This window comes from Lissotriton helveticus, chromosome 2_1 (assembly GCF_964261635.1).
Source record: "Lissotriton helveticus chromosome 2_1, aLisHel1.1, whole genome shotgun sequence".
Taxonomy (NCBI): domain Eukaryota; kingdom Metazoa; phylum Chordata; class Amphibia; order Caudata; family Salamandridae; genus Lissotriton; species Lissotriton helveticus.
The window spans coordinates 1989947980-1989969180 of NC_136059.1; the positions used below are offsets into that span (position 1 = coordinate 1989947980).

Consider the following 21201-nt stretch of genomic DNA (forward strand, 5'->3'; position numbering starts at 1 on the left):
GGAGAGAACGGTACCTCCAGTCACTTTTTGACTCCTGGTGCACGCAGGGATGTCCAATCGTCCTTGGCCCGGCTTCAAGGCTTGCGACACCTGTCGCAAGTTGATTTCGGTTACGGACCCGCACTGTGTGTGCCTGTGGTTCCTGGAGCGCGAGCACGATCCCAAGTCGTGCTCCTCAACCTCGGGCTACCTACGGTGGCGGTCAGGACAAATCTCCTGACTGAGTTGCTTCAACCGGCAGCGGCCTCTTCAGAGCCCCTGCTGCCTTTCAATGAAGCCCTTACTGACATCCTTTTGGGGAACTGGTCCAAGCCCAACACATGGGCTCCTGTCGATTGGATGATTGCCCGACACCACGCCCGGCTCCAGGCGACCCCTCTTTTCTCTCCCAACACCCCATCCCACCCCTCCCCACCCCTGAGACCTTGGCGATCCATGCCTCTACGTCCAAAGGCACATTCCCTAACGCACCGCCTGATGGGGAAAAAGCTGGACCATCTTGGGAAGAAGATGATTTATTACTCCAGCTTGGGACTGCGATCGGTAAACACTGCGTGTCTGTTGGGCCGTTACACTCACTCTGTGTGGGATACGGTAGCGCAGGTGATGCCACAGTGCCCAATGGAGGCCCGGCCCGTGCTCTCCTGTGCAGTCGCCGAGTGGAGAGACGCTGCCAAGTTTACCATCAGATGTGGACGGGGCACCGCCGACTCGCTAGGCAGGACGGTTTCAACGTCTGTAGCCCTTCGACGCTACGCCTGGCTGAGGTAGACTGATTTTTCAGGGGATGTCCAGGCTACCTTGCTGGACATGCCTTTTGATGGCCGTCGCTTGTTCGGCGACAAATCGGACAACGTGCTGGAGCTCTTCTAGGACCTCTGGGCTACGACCAAGTCCTTGGGCCTCTCTATCACCCGCCCTGCGCAGTCTACTTTTTGCCCCTTTCATGGCTACGGAAGGGGTCACCCGCCACATTCCACCCAGAGCCACAGGCCGGCGCAAGCTGTCCAGCCCCTGCGTAGCCGAGGACGTGAGACCCACCGTTGTGGGTCTGGGGGCCAGTGAGCGGGCCAGTCCACCAGTGCCCCATCTGCAGCGGCCTCTAAACCCTCCTAGTCCGACCTTTCAGGGGCACCAATCGCCAGTGGGCAGCAGGATTCGCCATCACCTCCCCCACTGGTGCACCATCACGCCGGACAGATGGGTTTTGCAGATGGACCGAAGGTGCTACTCCCTTCCCTTCGAGACTACCCTCCATCCATGCCACCTCAGCACCATTGCATGTCGGGGGATCATCTAGTCCTTCTCCAGCATAATGTTACAGCTCTCTTGGCCAATAAAGCCATTGAGCGAGTTTCTGCCCCAGAAGTAGATCGTAGTTGCTATCCCACTACTTTCTGGTGCCCAAGAAGGACAAAGGACTGCGTTCTATCTTGGATCTCAGGAACGACAACCGCTTCCTCCCGAAGGAGAAGTTCAAAATGTTGACTCTAGCTCAGGTCTTGTCTGCCCTAGACCATGGAGACTGGATGGTAGCATTGGACTTGCAGGGCGCTTACTTTAATATCCTCGTCCTGCCGGCCTTCCTTTGTTACCAGCGGTTCACAGGAGGCCACGAGCACGCACTTTCAGTTTACTGTCCTCCCCTTTGGCCTTACCAACGCCCCTCCGGTGTTCACGAAGGTGATAGCGGTGGTCGCAGCGCATCTGCGCAGATCAGGGGTTCCAGTCTTCCCCTATCTCGGCGACTGGCTGTTGAGTGCGGGCTCGTCCCAGGCAGTCGTCTCCCACTTTCAGACTACGGCGGACCTCTTGCACTTGCTGGGGTTCACTATTAACGTGCTGCAGTCCCACCTTATACCCTCTGAGAGGCTCCTTTTCATGGGAGCGGTTCTGGACACAACGCAGTTTCGAGCTTATTCTCCGAGGAGCAGCGAGTCCGGGATATTCAGGCTATGATTCCGATCTTTCAGCCTCTAGCCCGGGTTTCAGTCAGAATCACCCTGAGGCTGCTGGGCCTCATGGCCTCCTGCATCCTGCTAGTAGATCATGCCAAGTGGCATATGCGGGCTCTGCAGTGGGACCTGAAGTTTCAGTGGGCACAGCATCAGGGGAATCTGTCTGATTGCATTCAGATCTCGAAGGGCACTGCACAACAATTGCAGTGGTGGCTAATGAACCAGGATTGGGTCAACGGCTCATACCTCTTCCTTCCCCAACCAGAGTTCTCAGTGGTGATGAATGCATCACTTCTGGGTGAGGTGAGGGCGGCCTCATGGGAGAGGCGGAAATCGGAGGACTCCAGTCTCCGGCAGAGTACGGGCTTCATATCAACCTTCTGGAGCCTCGGGGATCCGTCTTGCACTAAAAGCATTCCTTCCCTCTGTCCCGGGAAGAGTAGTTCAGGTGTTCATGGACAACCCCCCTGCCATGTAGTATTGCAACAAACAGGGCGGGTGGGGTCATGGACCCTATGTCAAGAGGCTCTCCATCTCTGGACATGGCTGGAACATCAGGGCATATCCCTGGTGGTTCATCACCTGGCAGGTTCTCTGAACGCCAGGGCGGACTAACTCAGCCTCAGGTGCATGATGGATCACAAATGGTGTCTTCACTCGGAGGTGGTGCAAGGTCTCTTTCAGCAGTTGAGAGGGCCTTGGCTAGATCTATTCAGAGAACGTGCAATGTCTGCAGTTCTGCCAGTTGAAATTTCCAAGGTGGCAGTCGCTCGGCTATGCTTTTTGTCGCAAATGGAGTTGCGGTCTTCTATACTCCTTTCTGCCTCTAGCACTTCTGCCCAGAGTGCTGAGGATGATCAAGTGCGACCGAGCCCAAGTCATTCTTGTGGCTTCGGATTGGGCACAAAGAGTTTGGTATCCCGAGCTGTTAGACATGGCCTTCGATCCTCCGATCAGACTGCCTCTTTGGAAGGATTTTCTGTTGCAGCAGCAGGGGATGGTCCTCCATCCAAACCTGTCCAGCCTCCACCTCCTGGCGTGGAGATTGAACAGCGACAGTTGACAGCTTTCGACCTTCCCTTCTGAAGTCTGTGATGTCATCTTGGCAGTCAGGCATCCCTCCACTAAGACAGTATATGCCTGCAGATGGAACAAATTTGTGGAATGGTGCACAGCAAAGGCTGTGGATCCCATTTTTGCCCATCTTTCTGAGGTTCTTTTGTTACTACTTCGCAGCTATTTCAGCCTTTCTTAGGTTTCCTGATCAGCCTTCTCTTTTCAAGTCCCCTGTTGTAAATCGCTTCCTTAAGGGTATGACTCATCTCTTTCCTCCTAATCCATTTGTAATGCCCCAGCGGGACTTGAACTTAGTTCTAACTTCTTATGTGCACTCCCTTTGAGCCGCTAAATAACGGTCCTCTCAGACTTTTAACTTTGAAGATTGCCTTTTTATCCAGTATTAGGGTATCTTACATAGATTCACATGCATGAATCATTCCCCGCCCTCGGGATGGGAGTCCCCGGTACATAAATAAAGTAATGTCTCATTAGACATATAGAGTAATAGGCCAAGGGCCTCACATTAGTAACATATCCATGTCCTTTGGTAAAAAGGACCAAACTTCGGAGAAGAGCCAATCGGCTATCACCACCCTCTGGAACCTTCCTGGAAGGAGCTCTAGTCCCTCAGATTTTCTACCGCACGTCGTGCTATGGGAGCCTCCTCTGAGCTCTGCTCCGCTTTCCTTATTTTCGGGGTTTTCAGTGCTTTTTTCTTCAAAATTCCATCTTCTGTGTGGAGTTCTCAAGTTCATGGCAGATACTCCTAAAAAAAGGCCTTTTTAGGTCCTGTGCTTCCTGTGGTAAAAAGAGACTTCATGTTGATGACCACCACAAGGACTGTCTCTACTGCCTTTACCCAGATCACTCTTCAAAGGAATGTAAGGTATGTCGTACCTTTTCTTCAAAAACCCTCATAGACTGAACTCTCTCCTCACTTCACTCCTTTGGGCGGGTGGACGCAGTAGGGTCGCCCTGCGCACAGTGACGAGATGTTGGGACGAAGGTGGCCTCGAAGCCCCGCGATTCGACTTATATTATTATGCGGCGCAGCTCCTTCCTGCCGCCAGATGGTTCGCCGCGGGAGAGAATTCGGAGCTGGAACTGCTGGCTGGTGCTGCTACTGATACGACCCTGCAGGAGGCTCTAATGCAGGGGCGTGGAGCCGCCGCCACTTTGCCTTTCGTGGTGCGTCATACGGCTAATATCTGGCAGCGATTTGTTGAGAGGGTGCTCCTGCGAGCTCCGTTTCACAGAGAGCTCCCGATTTGGTCCCTGGCCCCGATACTCCGATTGGAGGAAACCATGTCCTTCCGGGAGTGGCGGTCTGGTGGTTGTACGACTCTCGCAGACCTCTACCCGAACGACTCCTTTGTGACATTTGAGGGTGCCAGGGAGTCGTTTGGATTGTCTGAGGGACAATACCTTCATTACGGTAGCCTCCAGGAGGTAGCCAGGACAGCGTGGCCCCAATTCCCGGAGGCACCCTCGCTCACCTATACCCTTGACGTCATTATGTCCTGTGGGAGAGGTAAACGCCTGATTTCTCTCCTCTACTCGGCTATGCGTCGGGATTCGACTCCCCCGTTAGCCCCGGCATGGGGGGCATGGGAGGCGTACCTGGGGGTGGAGCTGGAGCCAGAACAGAGGACGCGAATTGGTCTGTTGACCCATAAGGTCTCCTGTAATGCTCGGTTTAAACTTATCCACTTTAATTTCGTCCATCGTACATACATGACGCCAGTCACCCTTCATCGCATATCCTCAGATAGAAGCCACAATTGTCCTAGATGTGGACTGGGGGGGGCGGGCTTCTTGCATTTAGCATGGGAGTGTCCTCTTGTGCAGGATTTCTGGCGACAGGTGGTGCGGTATATCGCTCGGGCTACACACCTTAGGCTCCTGCTGGACCCGCTCCAGTGCCTCCTTGCATTGGTGCCCAGACCTAGGAAAAAGAAACTGTCGTATAAGTTCCTGCAACTCCTACTGGTCTTAGCAAGGCGACGAGTGGCTATCACTTGGATGGGTCAGAGGGCGCCTGATATTCTCATGTGGTTGAGGGATGCAAGAGAGTGGGCATTGGCAGAGGAGACTCATATGCAACGCACCCGCAAGGACATCAAATTGCATGATGATTTACTTGCCTGGAGGACGCTGTGTTTGGAGGGATTGGCGGAGGATGATTCTGATGCCACCAGTGCGGAGTTGTTTTCTTCTGATGCCTCGGAGTCTGACTGTGGAGGGGAGGGGGCTGAAGGAGAGGGCTGTGAGAGGGTGTAGGTGTCCCACGTTGCCACGCTAAGAGACCTTGATATGTTTGTATGTATATTGATCTGATCCCCATAGGTAGATACCGCCGTCGGTTGCATGGGCCATACCTGGCCCCCACACAAATGTCCTACTCTGTTGAATTAGTACTAGCGATGCCATTAGAGGGGTTAACAGTTGTTATTGAATTGTTTGGGTTTATGATTATGTGTGATGACAAAAAAAGTGCGAAGCCACTATTGGGTTCTATATTATTGGAGCACGACTGCAAAATCCCCTGTTTATGCTTATGATTTGATCTGTCGCCGCCCAGCCTCCGGGATGTGGGCCGTATATGGCTGTGTAGTGCCTCTGGGGTTGCATATGTCTTATTGATTGTGTATTGCAGATACTAATGCCGTTATGCTCTGTGCTACTTTTCTCTGTGCCTTCGCTATAATAAAAAGATGTTTTAAAAAAAAAAACCCTCATAGACGGGGTGGGACGCCTCTTAATTTGGCTGCAGAGGCTTAAAGATAAAGACCAAGCCATGTCTTCTGAGGAGAGTGAATGTTCCTCCAAGTCTTCAAATTCCTCTCAGAAAAGACCCAGAGTGGCCTCTCCAGGACCTTCATCGCAGACACCTCAAATGAAGACGCACAAAAATTCTTCAGAGGCACATCCTAAGGCTGTACCGACAAAGGTTTCTCCTCAGGAGGTTTTTTACACCTTTAAGAAGCCTGTTTCCACCTCATCGACAACAGCCTCGTCGACGGTGGCTTCAACGACGAGGGAATCTCCGTCTACATCTTTGACTGTAACCTCGTCGACGACAACAGTCTCAACTTCTGTCACGTCTTCAACTTTGTCCACGTCAACGACGACCACTTCATCGTAGACGGCTGGTAAATGTCTCGTAGACGATAAAAATAAAGAAATCATCGTCGACGTGAAAGCCAGCGTCGACACTACGATCGCCGACGAGCTTGACAACGCCTATGTCGACGAAGACTGTTCAGTCGACGTCTACCCTGTCGTCGTCGAGGACCCCATCGACGACGTCAACACCAGCTCCGTCGACGGGAGCTCTGTCGCTGTTACCAACGATGGTGCCCGTCGACGCTCTGCCGTTGACGACTGCTCGTCGACGGGCTTGTCGACGACAACAGAACCCAAGCTACACAGTGCGTATGTCCACCTCAAGATTACAAAACGCACGCTGACACCGGCCTTGACTTCCCCTAGTAGGGTCCAACCTTTGCCTCCTACTCACCTCATGGAGGAGGAAGACTCTGTCAACGGCAGTATGTTCAGAACTGCAACAAGCCCATCTGAACTTCACGTCAAGTACCACGACAGCTCGGACTATGATCACCAAGAGCAGGAGGACCAGGTGGATTACCCTGAAGAGTGCCATCCACCTCCACCTCCTATGGTTTACCTACCTGCGTCCCTGGCTACCTACCTCCAATTTCGAATTACTTATTATAAGCAGAGGTTTTCAACTTCAGCTACGTCTCCTCCTCCTCCAGTAGCCTCTCCGCCACCAAGACCACGGCCTTCACCCCTGATTTTACAACCTGGCACCTCACTGCCTCTGCCTTCCACGGATGATGAGCAGTAGGATCCACACGAGGAAGGGGAACTTCACGATTCCACATGATGAGTGGGATGATTATGTAATTCCCTGTCCAGTATCCCCGGTGCCTACTCAAGCTGACTCATCTCCTGAGGATATCGGGGTCTTCCATAACATCCTGGAAAGAGCGGCACAGCGTTTCCAGATACCTATGCCTTCACAACAAAAGGGTTGCTTCCTTTGTGACTTTAAGGAACGTTTTAAAAAATCTGTCGGTTCTATACCTATTATTGACTATATATGGGATCAGGGTGTAAAGATTATGCACAGCCCTTCTTCGCTACCCCCGGTGCTACCTCGGCTGGACAAGAAATACAGGGCTCTGGACACCGCTCCAGCATGCCTGACCAGACACCCCAAAACGGACATCACACAAGTCGCTCAGCAGAAATCTAAAAATCCTTCTGCACCGCTGGCTGCTCCTTCAGACAAGTAAGGTAGACGACTTGATAATATTGGGAAACGTTTCTCGTCCATGTCGGCATTAACCGTGCGTGCTTCCAACTCCTTGGCACTGTTAGGACGCTATAACTGACAGATGTGGGCAGACATTGCTCCATAATTCGGGGCCTTGCCGGACGATTCAAAGGAAGAAGCAAAAAAAGTCTTGCTGGAGGACGAATGTTCGGCGTCTGAAATAATCGATTGTGCGATGGATATCGCATCTACTGGTTTTCGCCAACTGGCCGGTGCTGCGGTACTAGGGCGCCAAGGTTGACTTAAGGCGACGTCATTCCGACCGGAAGTACAAACTAAAATTCTTGACATGCCCTACGACGGTCCACTTCTTTTCGGCACACATATCGATGAAGCTCTTCAGGGCATAAAAAAGGATACCGAAACAGCTAGGGCTTTGGGTACCCTTCAATTCATAAGCCCTCCTTTTCGTGGCTCGAGAGGAAGGGGACAGTCTTCTACGAGAGGAGACTACCAGCACTACCAATCTTCCTATTCTTCCAATCAGCAATATACCAGAAGCGTCAACAACAGTCGTCTTACACTAAGACCTCCTTTTGAGGAAAAGGTGGTCGACAGAAAGACGCCACTAGGCAACAATGACTCATTACTGCCACCGGTCTCCACTTCCTTTCCACCCTCCAGAGTTGGAGGAAGAATTACTCATTTTCTACACAATTGGAACCCCGCTGGGTCCTTCAGCTGGTTCAATTTGGACACTCGCTGGAGTTCATTCAAATTCCTCCTCACTCCCCTCCCTGGCCTATGCTTCACAAAAACCTACGTCCTCTACTCCTGGAGCTTTCACTTAAGCCCTGGAATGGAGCTATAGAAAGAGTTCCTCCTCATCAACGGGGGAAGGGGGTCTACTCCCGTTTTTTCCTGGTGCAAAAAAAAAAGAAGAAATGGAGGCCAATTCTAGACTTGAGAAGTCTCAACAAATTTTTAAAGAAGCAGTCATTGCGCATGGTTACCATTCAAGAGGTGCTGCAACTTCTCAACGCAAACGACTGCATGGTGTCCTTAGATCTTCAAGACACCTATTTTCACATCCCTATCCAACGGAATCACAAAAAGTTTCTGAGGTTTGCAGTGGCGGGCAGACATTACCAATTTCGGGACCTGCCTTTCGGGATCAAATCGGCGTGATGCATTTTTACGAAGTGCCTTTCTCTGGAGGCCACATATCTCAGACAGCAACACCATCAAGTCTTTCCATATCCGGATGACTGCTCGTCAAAGCACCCTCTCTAGAAGGCGCGACCAGTTCTTCCGACGCCTGTCTACAGCTTTTTGATCGCTTGGGACTCACTCTCAATCAGGACAAGTCCGTCCTCCAGCCTTCCCAGCATATAACTTTCCTGGGTGATACTCTCGACACGATTCAGAAGAAAGCTTTTCCTTCGCAAGAGCGACGAGACAGACTTCTTTACTTGGCAAATCACATAAGATCCAAAAAGTCTCTCACAGTGCGCCTTTTAAAATCCCTTCTCGGGACGATGTCTTCCTGTATTCTACAGGTTCCGCACTGTCACCTACACATGCGCCCTCTTTAAGAGGCGCTATTGGCTCAATGGGTCCAATGTACAGGGTCAATTGACTGTCATCCGGGTGACCCCTCAGATGGTCAAGGCTCTATAGTGGTGAACTCGCCCTCAGAGCCTTTCTTGCTTTCAGCTGCTCCACATACCATCACAACAGATGCGTTCCTGGAAGGTTGGACAGCTTTCCTCCAAGAACTCCAGATCAGCGGAATGTGGTCCCTTTCCGAATGGAAGCTTCACATTAATCTCCTCGAGCTGCGAGCTGTCTATCTGGCTCTTCTGGCATTCCTTCCAAGGAATTCTCTAGTGCTTGTGCGGACGAACAATACCACAACAATGCACTATCTAAACAAACAGGGAGGGACTCATTCTCTGACACTCTCTCACAAGTCACAAAAAACTGGAACTGGTTGCTTCATCACAACATTTCCCTTCGGGCAGTGTATGTCCCAGGAACAGACAATGTTCTCGCCGACTCACTAAGCAGACAACAAACAATGTGGCACGAATGAGAGTTGAATCAACGGACTCTCAACCGCATTTTCTCTCAATGGGTCACCCCTCACCTGGACCTATTCGCTACCAAGCAGAACGCCAAATGCCAACACTTCGCAAGCTGGTGTCCCCAAAAGGAATCTCCAGGGAAGGCCTTTTCGATCGCATGGTTCAACATCTTTGCGTACGCTTTTCCTCCATTTCCCCTGATTCCCAGGGTCCTCGGGAAGTTGAAAGCGGTACCTTGCACTCTCATCTTGATTGCTCCAACATGGCCGCACCAACACTGGTTCATGGAGCTTCATCTTCTCTCCCTGGAACCGCCGATCCCGTTGAAACCGTTTCCCTCTCTTCTCACAATGAGCCAGCAAAAAGTCCAACATCCGGATTCAGCATCACTCAAATTATCGGCTTGGCTCCTGAGTTCAGAGAATTCCATGGCCTAGACATTCCTCCGGACTGCAGGGCAGTTCTGGCCCGGGCTCGAGCCGACAGTATCAACAAAACATATTCCTTAAAATGGAAGAGGTTCTGCATCTGGTGCAAGTCGAAGAAGATACACCCTCTTTCATCTTCTCCCGAACAAATATTGCCTTACCTTCTCCATCTGGCGAATTCAGGTCTTAGACACGCTTCCATTAAGGTTCACCTAGCAGCAATATCCCGTTTCAGAAGATCCTCTGCAGGCCCTTCTATTTGGTCCAGTAGGTTGATTAAACAGTTTCTCAAAGGCCTATTCAGGACATTCCCTCCTGTAAAGGCTTTACCTCCCACTTGGCAACTGAACACAGTTCTTACTCAGCTTATGAAACACCCTTTTTAGCCGATACACAGAGCTGATCTTAAGCATCTCTCCTGGAAAATGGCGCTCCTTCTAGCCCTTACCTCGGCAAGGCGAGTAAGTGAACTTCATGTATTTTCAATTCAAGACCCTACCCTTCAATTCAAACACAACAGAGCCATACTACGCACAAATCCTAAATTTGTGCCTAAGGTCCCGTCAGACTTTCATCTCAACAAGCCTATAGTATTGCGATCCTTTTTAACAAACCCTCAAACGGCGGCAGAAAGAACTCTACATTCTCTAGACCTTAAATGCTGCCTTAAATTTTACATTGACAGGACAAAGACATTTCGTAAATCCAACCAACTCTTTGTGGCTTTCAGTCGACCTAGGAAAGGTCTTCCGCTCACTAAGCAAAGTATCTCTCGATGGATCTCTGCAGCTATTATGTTCTGTCACCAGCAAGCGACTGCAACACCTGCGTTACAAGGTTCGAGCCCATTCCTAGAAGATTTCTACCTCCATGGTAGCAGGAGTGCCCATTACAGACATCTGCAGAGCGGCGACATGGAAGACGCCTCAAACATTTACCAAGCATTACTGCTTGGATACAGAACTCATGAAGGATGCTGCAGTGGTACAGGCTGTGCTCCGTCATCTATTTCATTAGAGATGAGCCTTTTCTCTTCATCCCCTCCATCCTTTCTTCTATACGCACATTTCTCTATTGTGTTCCTTACTATTCTCTTTCATTGCTTTTTGGTACTTTCTATGTTTCACATTGATATATTATTATCTGGTGAATTTGTGATGCTGTACCATCAGAAATGTGCTTATAATTGCTTACTACTCTGATTCAGGCATGTGAATCTATGAAAGATACCCTAATACTGGATAAGAAATGCTTTACTTACATCTAACTGCAGTTATCCAGTATTGGTATCTTTCATAGATTCACATGCAACCCACCCACCTCCCCTGGAAAGGCTCTCCTAGTCCTCTCAGTAATACAACTACTTAGCACTGTGCTTACGAAAATCTGAGGGACTAGAGCTCATTCCAGGAAGGTTCCAGGGGGTGGTGATAGCAGATTGGCTTTTCTCCAAAGTTTGGTCCTTTTTACAAAAGGACATGGATATGTTACTAATGTGAGGCCCTTGGCCTATTACTCTATATGTCTAATGAGACATTACTTTATTTATGTACCGGGGACTCCGATACCGATGACGGGGAATGATTCAGGCATGTGAATCTATGAAAGATACCAATACTGGATAACTGTAGTTACAGGTAAGTAACGTATTTCTTGGTTGCCATCACCTCTGCTCGCAGGGTGAGTGAGCTCCAAGCTCGTTCTTCAAAACGTCCTTTTCTGGCTGTTCATCCAGACAAGTTGTCCTCAGAACTCGACCTTCTTTTCTTCCCAAAGTGGTTACTTTTTTCCACATTGGTCAAACCATCCTTTTGCCCACCTTCTTTCCACGTCCTTCTAAGGAGGAAGAGAGGCTCCACCTTCTGGTTCCAAAACGTGCACTTTCCTTTTATTTGGATCACACAAGGCAAATCCGGGTGGATGACCAGCTCTTTGTTGGCTACGTGGGTGCCAAAATATGGTTGGGCCGTGCACAAACGGACGATCTCTAGGTGGGTCGTTTTGTGCATAAAAGCGTGCTATTTTTTGGCAAAGGAGCCTCCTGTGGGTCTGCGCGCCCACTCCACCAGGGCGACGGCAGCTACCGCTGCTTTGGGACGCGGAGTCCCCCCTCCATGATATCTGTCAGGGAGCTACGCAGGTATCTGCACAAGTTCAAAAAACATTACTGCCTGGACAGCCAAGTCCGGAGAGACGGCTTCTTTGGCCGTTCTGTTCTCCAGGACTTTCTGGTGTGAACTTAGTTCGCAGACCCACCTCCGGGGTTTGTATTGCTGGGGTAGCAATTCTACAGGTAAGGAATCTATAACTAATTATCTCTTTCAGATGAACAAGTTTCTTACGTTCGGTAATAATATATCTGTAAGAGACATAGGCCCATATGTATCATTCATAATTGCGAATGGAAAACAGCTTCGCAAAATAAGGAATTGCAAATTGCGATTCCTTAAATGCAATGTAAGAGGCCCAGAAAAGTGCAATTTGGCCATAAGGAATCGCAAATTACCACCAACTTCAAGTTGGTGGTAATTTGCAATTTCTTTGAAAAATGCACTTTTCTGCCTTTTTCAAAGTGCCATGTGGTGCACATACATGCCCTTAGGGCATGTATGTGTGCCACATGTGCGGGCATGTATGTGTGCCACATGTGCACACATGCATATTTCAGGGACGCAACAGGGTGTCCTTTTGACACCCTGTCACCTTTGAAATTCCATTCTCAATTTGCGATTCTCTAATTGAGAATCGCAAATTCAGAATATCTTCCCATTCATTCCTATGGGCCTTTAGGTCCAAAGGAATGAATGGAGAGGTATTTCTTAATGCGAATCGCAATTTGTAATGCGCAATTAGGGAATATGTAGGATTCACAAAATTATTTGCAAATCCTTCATACATAGCGTTTTGCGATTCTCGGAATAGCAATTCGCAAAAAATCGCTATTTGAGAATCGCAAAACCAAAGTTTCATACATATGGCCATTCATAGATTAGTTATAGATTCCTTACTGCCCCATCCATCCTCCCCTATCTGCAAACTGACTTCTAGGGTTTAGGACTACCTTTCGGAGCACTCGTTTTGTGCACCAGTGGTAAGTGTCTTGCATGGCTCTGCACTTCTGGCGTGGAATGGTGTGTAAAAGAACTGATGTCAGTGCGTGAGGGCGGCGCCCTAAGTAGATACCGCAACGTCATTCCGGCGACCACAACGCCAACAATGAACGCGGAGTCGACCAACGCCACCTTTCGACGGGCAGGGGTACTGCTGATGAAAAAAAATTCTCCGGATCAAGTCTGACGCCTGGGGGTAATTCTACAGGTGAGGAATCTATAATTAATCTATGTCTCTTGCAGATATATCGTTACCGAAGGTAAGTAACTTGTTTGTTACTTGAAAAGACATAACTACACAGAGAAAAGAAACTTTGTTTTTTAGTTATTACTACATGGTTTAAACAGGGAGGGAGATTCAAAATCCTTGTGTCTAAACTTGTCTGGATTGCTGCAACTTAAATTTAGTATTTCCAGTGTGGGTTTGGGGTGTGGATATTCTAGAAAAGGGGAACCTTTATACACTCATAAAGATGTAAGCTTGCACTTTATCTTTTGTATTTCTGCTTGAGTAACTAAGGATTTGTACACATTAAAAGGGTGTTGTTAGACCTAGGGTTTTCCTAGCCAACACGTGGGTAGAATGGCACAGAGGGGAAGACTAATTCCGAAGGCTAAATGTGTAAAGCTTGCGTAAAACCTCTCAGGAACTCAGCGCCCATCCATTCCAAAAACGACACTACACCTTGTTAGGAAAATAAGGTTCGTACTTTATAAAAATAGACTCTGTTCTCTTTGCTTTGATAATTCCTTTGTTACATTAGTACATCACCTTTCACATTAATGCAGTTTATATCACTTAATACGTTTCCACATTGAGGGCTTGAACACTCTTTCTACTTTCCCCCTCCAAAAGTGAGCAAATATAACAGTTAATTCTTCCTAACCTCTTTCTAGACAAGGCGATAATACAAGGGTCAAAGGAATCTCTTAAAAACTGGGGTTTCCTGTAGGGTAACCACCTGATACCTTACCCCTAAGCGTGCAGGATCAAGCACTCTTATTTTCACAGACTACAATGCTTCACAATGGTTCGCCCTGCTGTCTCACTAGAAAAGGAATGGGTAAAATTAACATTACATTTCACTTTATCCCTGTTGATACCCCCTCATTTCGGTAAGCGCAACTTGGTAGGATTTAGATACACTTTTGCTTCAGGATGAGTGTTTTTCCCTTCTCTTCCCTGGAATGAGGGACCCAGCCCACTATGTTTAGTTGGCTTAAACTGAGCCCCACACGAGTGTCACTCTCCCCACTTCAACACCTCCCCTTGGCAGATCGGCAACCCTCGTGTTCACCAGTTCCAGCACTGTTTGCTTTTTATTGTGGCTGTTTAGTTCAGGGAAAGAATAATGCTGTTCTACTTTTATTCTTGGCAGTTCACCTGGACCCCCTTTGAAGCACCGCTTCTCTTATGGACCGCCTTCGCCCTTCACACGTTATTAACCCGGCTTACTTGGGTCACTGTTGGTGTCTTTTTCGATGACGTGAGTCGGTCTTGTGAGGCAGCCTCGCCACGGGGTCTGAGCGCGGCCGTGCAGCGTTCTCCTACAGCAGAACAGAACCGCTGACTGAACTTTCCTTCCGCGGCGCTGACAAGGTGCGGCAGGACCTCTCCTCACGATCCCCTTCTGGATACGGCCGCGGCTCCTCCCTCACTGCTGACGCCGGGGCACCTCCGGAAGCTCTTCTTCCGCTCCGCCCTCACCGCTGACGCCGGGGCACCTCCGGAAGCTCTTCCTCCGCTCCGCCCTCACTGGCAGGGGTCCGTCTTCCACCGCGACGATGCTGCAGGTCAGCTGCTCTCGATCTCCTCCGAAATGCGACCGCTGCTCCTCTTGCCGCCGACACCAGAGCCTCCGCTCGGTCTCCGCTTGGTAAGGTCTGTGCCACACACGCAAGGGCGATCCGGTAGCGGGGTGCAGGCTCCACAGTTTGTGTCAGGTGGAACTCTGGAGGTTCTGAGAGGGTGGGCAGACCTTGGAATGAACTTCTATTCACCAGTTGTGGGATGCCAATTAATTGTTTGGTCACGAAGTTTATTTATGATTCTGCCAGATCAGGGTTTGGTCAACACCAGAGGGGCAGCGTCAGAACAGGTGATTGCCGGCCCGCAAGTCGATCGTTCCCTGGTAAAGCACGGTCCTCCTCACAATATTGCCTCTCTCCTTCTCTGGTCACAGGTTTCTCTACCCAAAATGGCCACCTGAGTACTGGCCTTTTATAGGCTGACCCCAGTCCCCTGGAACCTGCCAGATGCTTCCAGAACCTTCTTCATGTAACTCAATGCGTCAGCTTGGTTGTGATGTCCGTTATGACAGTTGGTGGACTCCATTTTAGGTTTCTTGGATCTCACTAAATTTTCATGTGGATGACTAGGCCTTAAGGTTAAGGCAAAACGTCCTACTCAAGGAACACCTAGCCCCACAGTCAATGCTGACAACCAAAAATCTGGGTGGACATAAGAAAAAAAACTAATAACACGCAGAGGCCAAAGGGGACAAAATAAATTATAATTGTGAGGGGACCCCCAAAAGCAGACAGGTCTAACACGCGTCCCCCCCAGCTGAAAGTGGGGAGAACTACCCAACCCCTTGGGAGTCCTCATCACTAAGGCGGAAATACCTGGAGAGACCGTCTGCATTGGCGTGGTCCACTCCAGGCCGATGTTCCACCCGGAAGTCCATTCCCTGTAGGGAGATGGACCACCTCAACAGCTTGGGATTTTCCCCCTTCATTTGCATCAGCCAACGAAGGGGTCGGTGGTCATTCTGAACCAGGAAGTGCGAGCCAAAGAGGTATGGCCGCAGCTTCTTCAGAGCCCACACCACCGCAAAAGCTTCCCTCTCAATCGCACTCCACTTCTGTTCCCGGGGAAGCAGTCTCCTGGATAAGAAGACTACAGGCTGATCCAGGCCCTCTTCATTTAGTTGCGATAACACTGCCCCAATGCCATGTTCTGATGCATCTGTTTGGACAATGAACTCCTTGGAGAAGTCTGGGGCCCTCAGGACCGGTGCTACACACATTGCCTGCTTCAACTTTTCAAAGGCTTGCTGACAAGCCTTTGTCCAAACTACCCGTCGAGGTTGTTTCTTGGAGGTGAGCTCCGTGAGGGGCGCTACTATAGTGCCATACCCCTTCACAAAGCGACGGTAGTAGCCTGTGAGGCCCAGGAAAGCTCGGACCTCAGTCTGTGTCTTGGGGGGTTCCCAGGCCATGATTGCCTCAATCTTTGCCTGCAGGGGCTGCACTGACCCCCTACCCACCAAGTGTCCAAGGTACACAACCGACCCCTGCCCAATCTGGCATTTGCTGGCCTGGATTGTCAATCCAGCCTTTTTCAGGGCCTGGAGAACTGCTTGCAAATGTTGCAAATGGTCCTCCCAACTGCTACTGAAGACAGCAATGTCATCCAGGTAGGCAGCGGAGAAACTCTCCATTCCAGAGAGGACCTGGTTCACCAGCCGCTGAAATGTGGCAGGGGCGTTCTTGAGCCCAAAGGGCATCACACAGAACTGGAAGTGTCCCTCAGGCGTGGAGAAGGCTGACCTTTCCTTTGCTCCATCTGTCAAGGAGATCTGCCAGTACCCTGAAGTGAGGTCAAAGGTACTTAGGTATTGGGCAGCTCCTAGCCGGTCAATTAACTCATCCGCCCTAGGGATCGGATGAGCATCAGTCTTTGTAACTGAGTTCAGTCCTCGGTAATCCACACAGAACCTCAGTTCTGGTGTGGTGCCTGGTGGGGCGGCTTTTGGCACTAGCACCACCGGACTGGACCAAGGGCTGTTGGAAGGTTCTATCACTCCTAGCTCCAGCATCTTGGCAACCTCGCCATGGATGCTAGCCTTCACCTTGTCCGACAGCCTGTAGGTCTTTGACTTCACTGGGGGGCTTTCGCCTGTGTCCACATCATGGGTACACAGGTGGGTTCTTCCCGGGACAAGGGAGAACAGCGAAGAGTACTGCTCCAATACCTGGCGGCAATCCTCTCGTTGCTCAGGAGTTAGGGATGGGGAGAGAATCACTCCCTCCACCGACCCATCCTTCTCTTGGGATGAAAAGAGATCCGGGAGAGGCTCGCTTTCTGTTTCCTCGGCACCATCAGTCACCAACATCAGGATGACCTCTGGCCTCTCATGGTGGGGTTTGAGGCGATTGGCATGCAGCACCCGTAGGGGCTGTCGCGGGGTCTTAAGATCCACCAAGTAAGTGGCCTTACCCTTCTTCTCCAACACCTCAAATGGGCCTGTCCAACGATCTTGAAGGGCACTTAGCTCTCCAGGTTCCATCACCCATACCTTTTGGCCAGGCTCCAACTCCACCGGGTGAGCATTTTGGTCGTACCATTCCTTCATTACTGCCTGGCTGGCCTCCAAGTTTTCAGAAGCCTGCTTCCACAACTTGGCCATCTGGCTCCTGAAGGCCAGCATGTAGCTCACCACATCCTGAGGAGGTTTCCTGGGAGACTTTTCCCATCCATCCTTCACCAGGCTGAGATGCCCACGCACAGGGTGCCCATACAACAATTCAAAAGGGCTGAAGCCCACTCCCTTCTGCGGCACCTCTCTGTAAGAGAACAGCAAGCAAGGCAGGAGGACGTCCCATTTCCTGCGTAAGCTCTCCGGCAGACTTCTTATCATGCCCTTCAGGGTCTTATTAAACCTCTCAACCAGTCCATTTGACTGGGGGTGATAAGGAGTGGTGAACCGGTAGGTCACTCCACACTCCTTCCACATTGTCCGCATGTAAGCTGACAGGAAGTTGGTCCCCCTGTCGGACACAACTTCCTTGGGGAATCCTATTCGGGTAAAGATTCCCATCAGGGCCCTAGCCACCACAGGTGCAGTAACAGTCCTCAGAGGGATGGCCTCTGGGTACCGTGTGGCATGATCCACCAGAACCAGGATAAACCTGTGACCAGCTGTGGTTGGTGGATCTAATGGCCCTACAATGTCGATGCCCACCCTTTCAAAGGGGGTGCTAACGACTGGAAGTGGTTCCAGGGGAGCCTTTAGCTTCACCCCTGTTTTCCCACTGGCCTGGCAGGATACACATGTCCGACAGTAAGTGTTGGACGCCACTTTCATCTGAGGCCAGTAAAAGTGGAGGACAAGCCGAGCAAAGGTCTTGTCCTGGCCTAAGTGTCCTGCCAAGGGTATTGCATGAGCCAATTCCAGCAGAAAGGCTCGGTATTGCTGCGGGACCACCAAGGCCCTTGATGAGCCAGGTAGGGGTACCTTGGGTTCACTGTAGAGGAGTCCATCCTCCCAGTAAATATGGTGGTGTCCCGTAGCATCACCTGCTGCTTGGGCTTCAGCCTGTCGCCTCAGTCCCTCAAGGGTAGGGCACTCCCTCTGCCCCTTACAGAATTCCTCTCTGGTAGGACCTCCCTCCACATGCCACTCGGCAGGGATGGGTAAATCCTCCAGAGAGTCTACTTCCCCCTCCACGGACTCCTGGTCCACCACCGCAGGTGGCCGATCTGTCTCATGGGGTGTGGAAGCCGGAGCAAGCTCTCCCTGTCTCCGGGTCTGTCCCTTTTTAGCAGCGGGTTGGGCCATTGTTCCAGGCTCCAACCCAGGCGAACTCCCTCTCCGGGCAGTCGCAGACCGTGTGCTTACACAGGCCCAGTCAGGTGTACCCAGCATCGCAGAATGCGTCCGGTATTCCACCTCTCTCCAAGTGTTGTGCTCCATGTCATTCCCCAACAGACAATCAACTGGCACGGCAGGGCTTACGGCAACTCGAAGTGAACCTGCAACCCCCTCCCACTCAAAGGGAACCTCAGCCACTGGATAGTGGCCCATTCTGCCGTCAGCCATCGCGGCGGGGTGGAGTACATTAGGAACAACCTGCTCTGGAGACACCAGTTGACTTCTCACCATAGTCATACTGGCTCCTGTATCTCTCAGAGCCTCCCCTCTTTGGCCATTGATGGTGACCCATTGCCCATACTTTGTAGTATTTGGGGGCACCTGGATCTTTGGAACCATCTCCCGCTCTCCCAGGGACACTAAGGTGACACCCGCCCACTCACCCCCCTTATCTAAGGGCAACTCCTCCCCGAGCGCTACACTAGCTACTCCCGGTGACTTTCCTCCGGTGGGAGGGGGTGGTCTCTTTGGGCATCTGACATCTCCCTTATAATGTCCAACACCACCACATTCAAAACAGTGGAGAACCCTTGGCTGCTGGCTTTGGCCAGGATTAGGGTTTCTGGGCGGGTTTGCCCTAGGGGTGAAACCTGCTCCCTTACCTTGGAAATTATTTTGGGGACCTTTGGAGAACTCCTTCTTTTTATCTCCCCCCTCCTTCTTCTGGGGGGCGCCCTGTCCGGCTTTTTGAGAATCCCCTCCAGTCCCCTTTGAGGACACCCGGGTACTAGCCCAGATGTCCGCCTCCTCAGCAAGCTTCCTGGGGCTGGTCAGCTTGCTGTCCACCAGGTGCTGTCGCAGCTCGGGAAAACATTTCTCGAGTAGGTGTTCCTTGAGTATGAGGTCATATAAACCTTCATAGTCCCCTACCTTGCTGCCTTTCACCCAACCCTCCAAGGCCTTCCTGGCGTAATCAAGAAAGTCCACCCAATTCTGTGTGCCTAGTTTGTGGCTACTCCTGAATTTCTGCCTATACTTCTCAGGAGTTAGTCCAAACTTCCTTATCAGCGCCACCTTCATTGTAGGGTAGTGGGTTTGCTCATCCTGCTCCAGGGCCAACAAGGTATCCCTGCCAGTAGGTGGCATATATTTATACAACCCACCCCCCCAGTGGGCTTCCAAGATCCCATGGGCCCTCAACGAGACCTCATAGGCGGCTAGCCATTTCGCAATATCATCACCTGGGGTGTAGCTAGCAATGACATCCTTGGGTAAGTAGGGTCTGGGTTCTCTGGTGTTCACCTTAGTTTCGCTGCCACCATTATCTGGATTGGGGGACCTTTGCATTAAGGCTTGTAGGTCCATCTCTTTGATGGCTCGCTCATGGGCTAACCTCCTGTCCTCCCTATCCATATCCATCCTAGCTAATTCCAACTTCGTTCTCCTCTCCTCCCTCCTATCTTCTAGCTCGGCGTCAGTTAAACCCCTCTCTGAGACGCTGCTGCCCGCCCTTGAAGGTGTCCTGGGACCTGTCAGCAGATTCCCCCCTCTAGCTTGGTTCAACATTGCAATCTCAAGGACAGTGTCCCCGTCACTCTCTTCAGTATCTGGTTCTTCCCTTAAATGAGCTTCCACCCATGCCCTTATGCTTGTCAGCAACTCGCCTTTCTTGGCACCTTTGTTAAAGAATACCCCTTGTTGCTGACACCATTCTCTGAGTTGGGCCACAGTATTGGATTCTAGCTCTTTAAAATTCAATTCCATCTTTCACTATGGAATAAAATTAACACACAGGAGAAAACCAAGAAGTGACCGGAGGTTAACCTCCACCCACCACCAGGAGTAAATTTGGAAAATCAAAATATAAATTTGGGAGGCCGCTTGGAGAAAACTCCAGGTGTAGGTTTATGGTGCACCCTGAATTACTGCAAGGTATACGCAAGCACAAGTAGTATCCCACCGCTGCCACCAATATGTTAGACCTAGGGTTTTCCTAGCCAACACGTGGGTAGAATGGCACAGAGGGGAAGACTAATTCCGAAGGCTAAATGTGTAAAGCTTGCGTAAAACCTCTCAGGAACTCAGCGCCCATCCATTCCAAAAACGACACTACACCTTGTTAGGAAAATAAGGTTCGTACTTTATAAAAATAGACTCTGTTCTCTTTGCTTTGATAATTCCTTTGTTACATTAGTACATCACCTTTCACATTAATGCAGTTTATATCACTTAATACGTTTCCACATTGAGGGCTTGAACACTCTTTCTACTTTCCCCCTCCAAAAGTGAGCAAATATAACAGTTAATTCTTCCTAACCTCTTTCTAGACAAGGCGATAATACAAGGGTCAAAGGAATCTCTTAAAAACTGGGGTTTCCTGTAGGGTAACCACCTGATACCTTACCCCTAAGCGTGCAGGATCAAGCACTCTTATTTTCACAGACTACAATGCTTCACAATGGTTCGCCCTGCTGTCTCACTAGAAAAGGAATGGGTAAAATTAACATTACATTTCACTTTATCCCTGTTGATACCCCCTCATTTCGGTAAGCGCAACTTGGTAGGATTTAGATACACTTTTGCTTCAGGATGAGTGTTTTTCCCTTCTCTTCCCTGGAATGAGGGACCCAGCCCACTATGTTTAGTTGGCTTAAACTGA

At 50.3% G+C, this 21201-nt stretch overlaps 1 protein-coding gene across 1 annotated transcript in view; it reads left to right on the top strand.

The window, feature by feature from the left end:
- Window positions 1–21201, top strand: part of TMEM131L (transmembrane 131 like) — a 673742-nt gene that overhangs the window by 438166 nt on the left and 214375 nt on the right. The gene's annotated exons all lie outside the window — the stretch shown is intronic.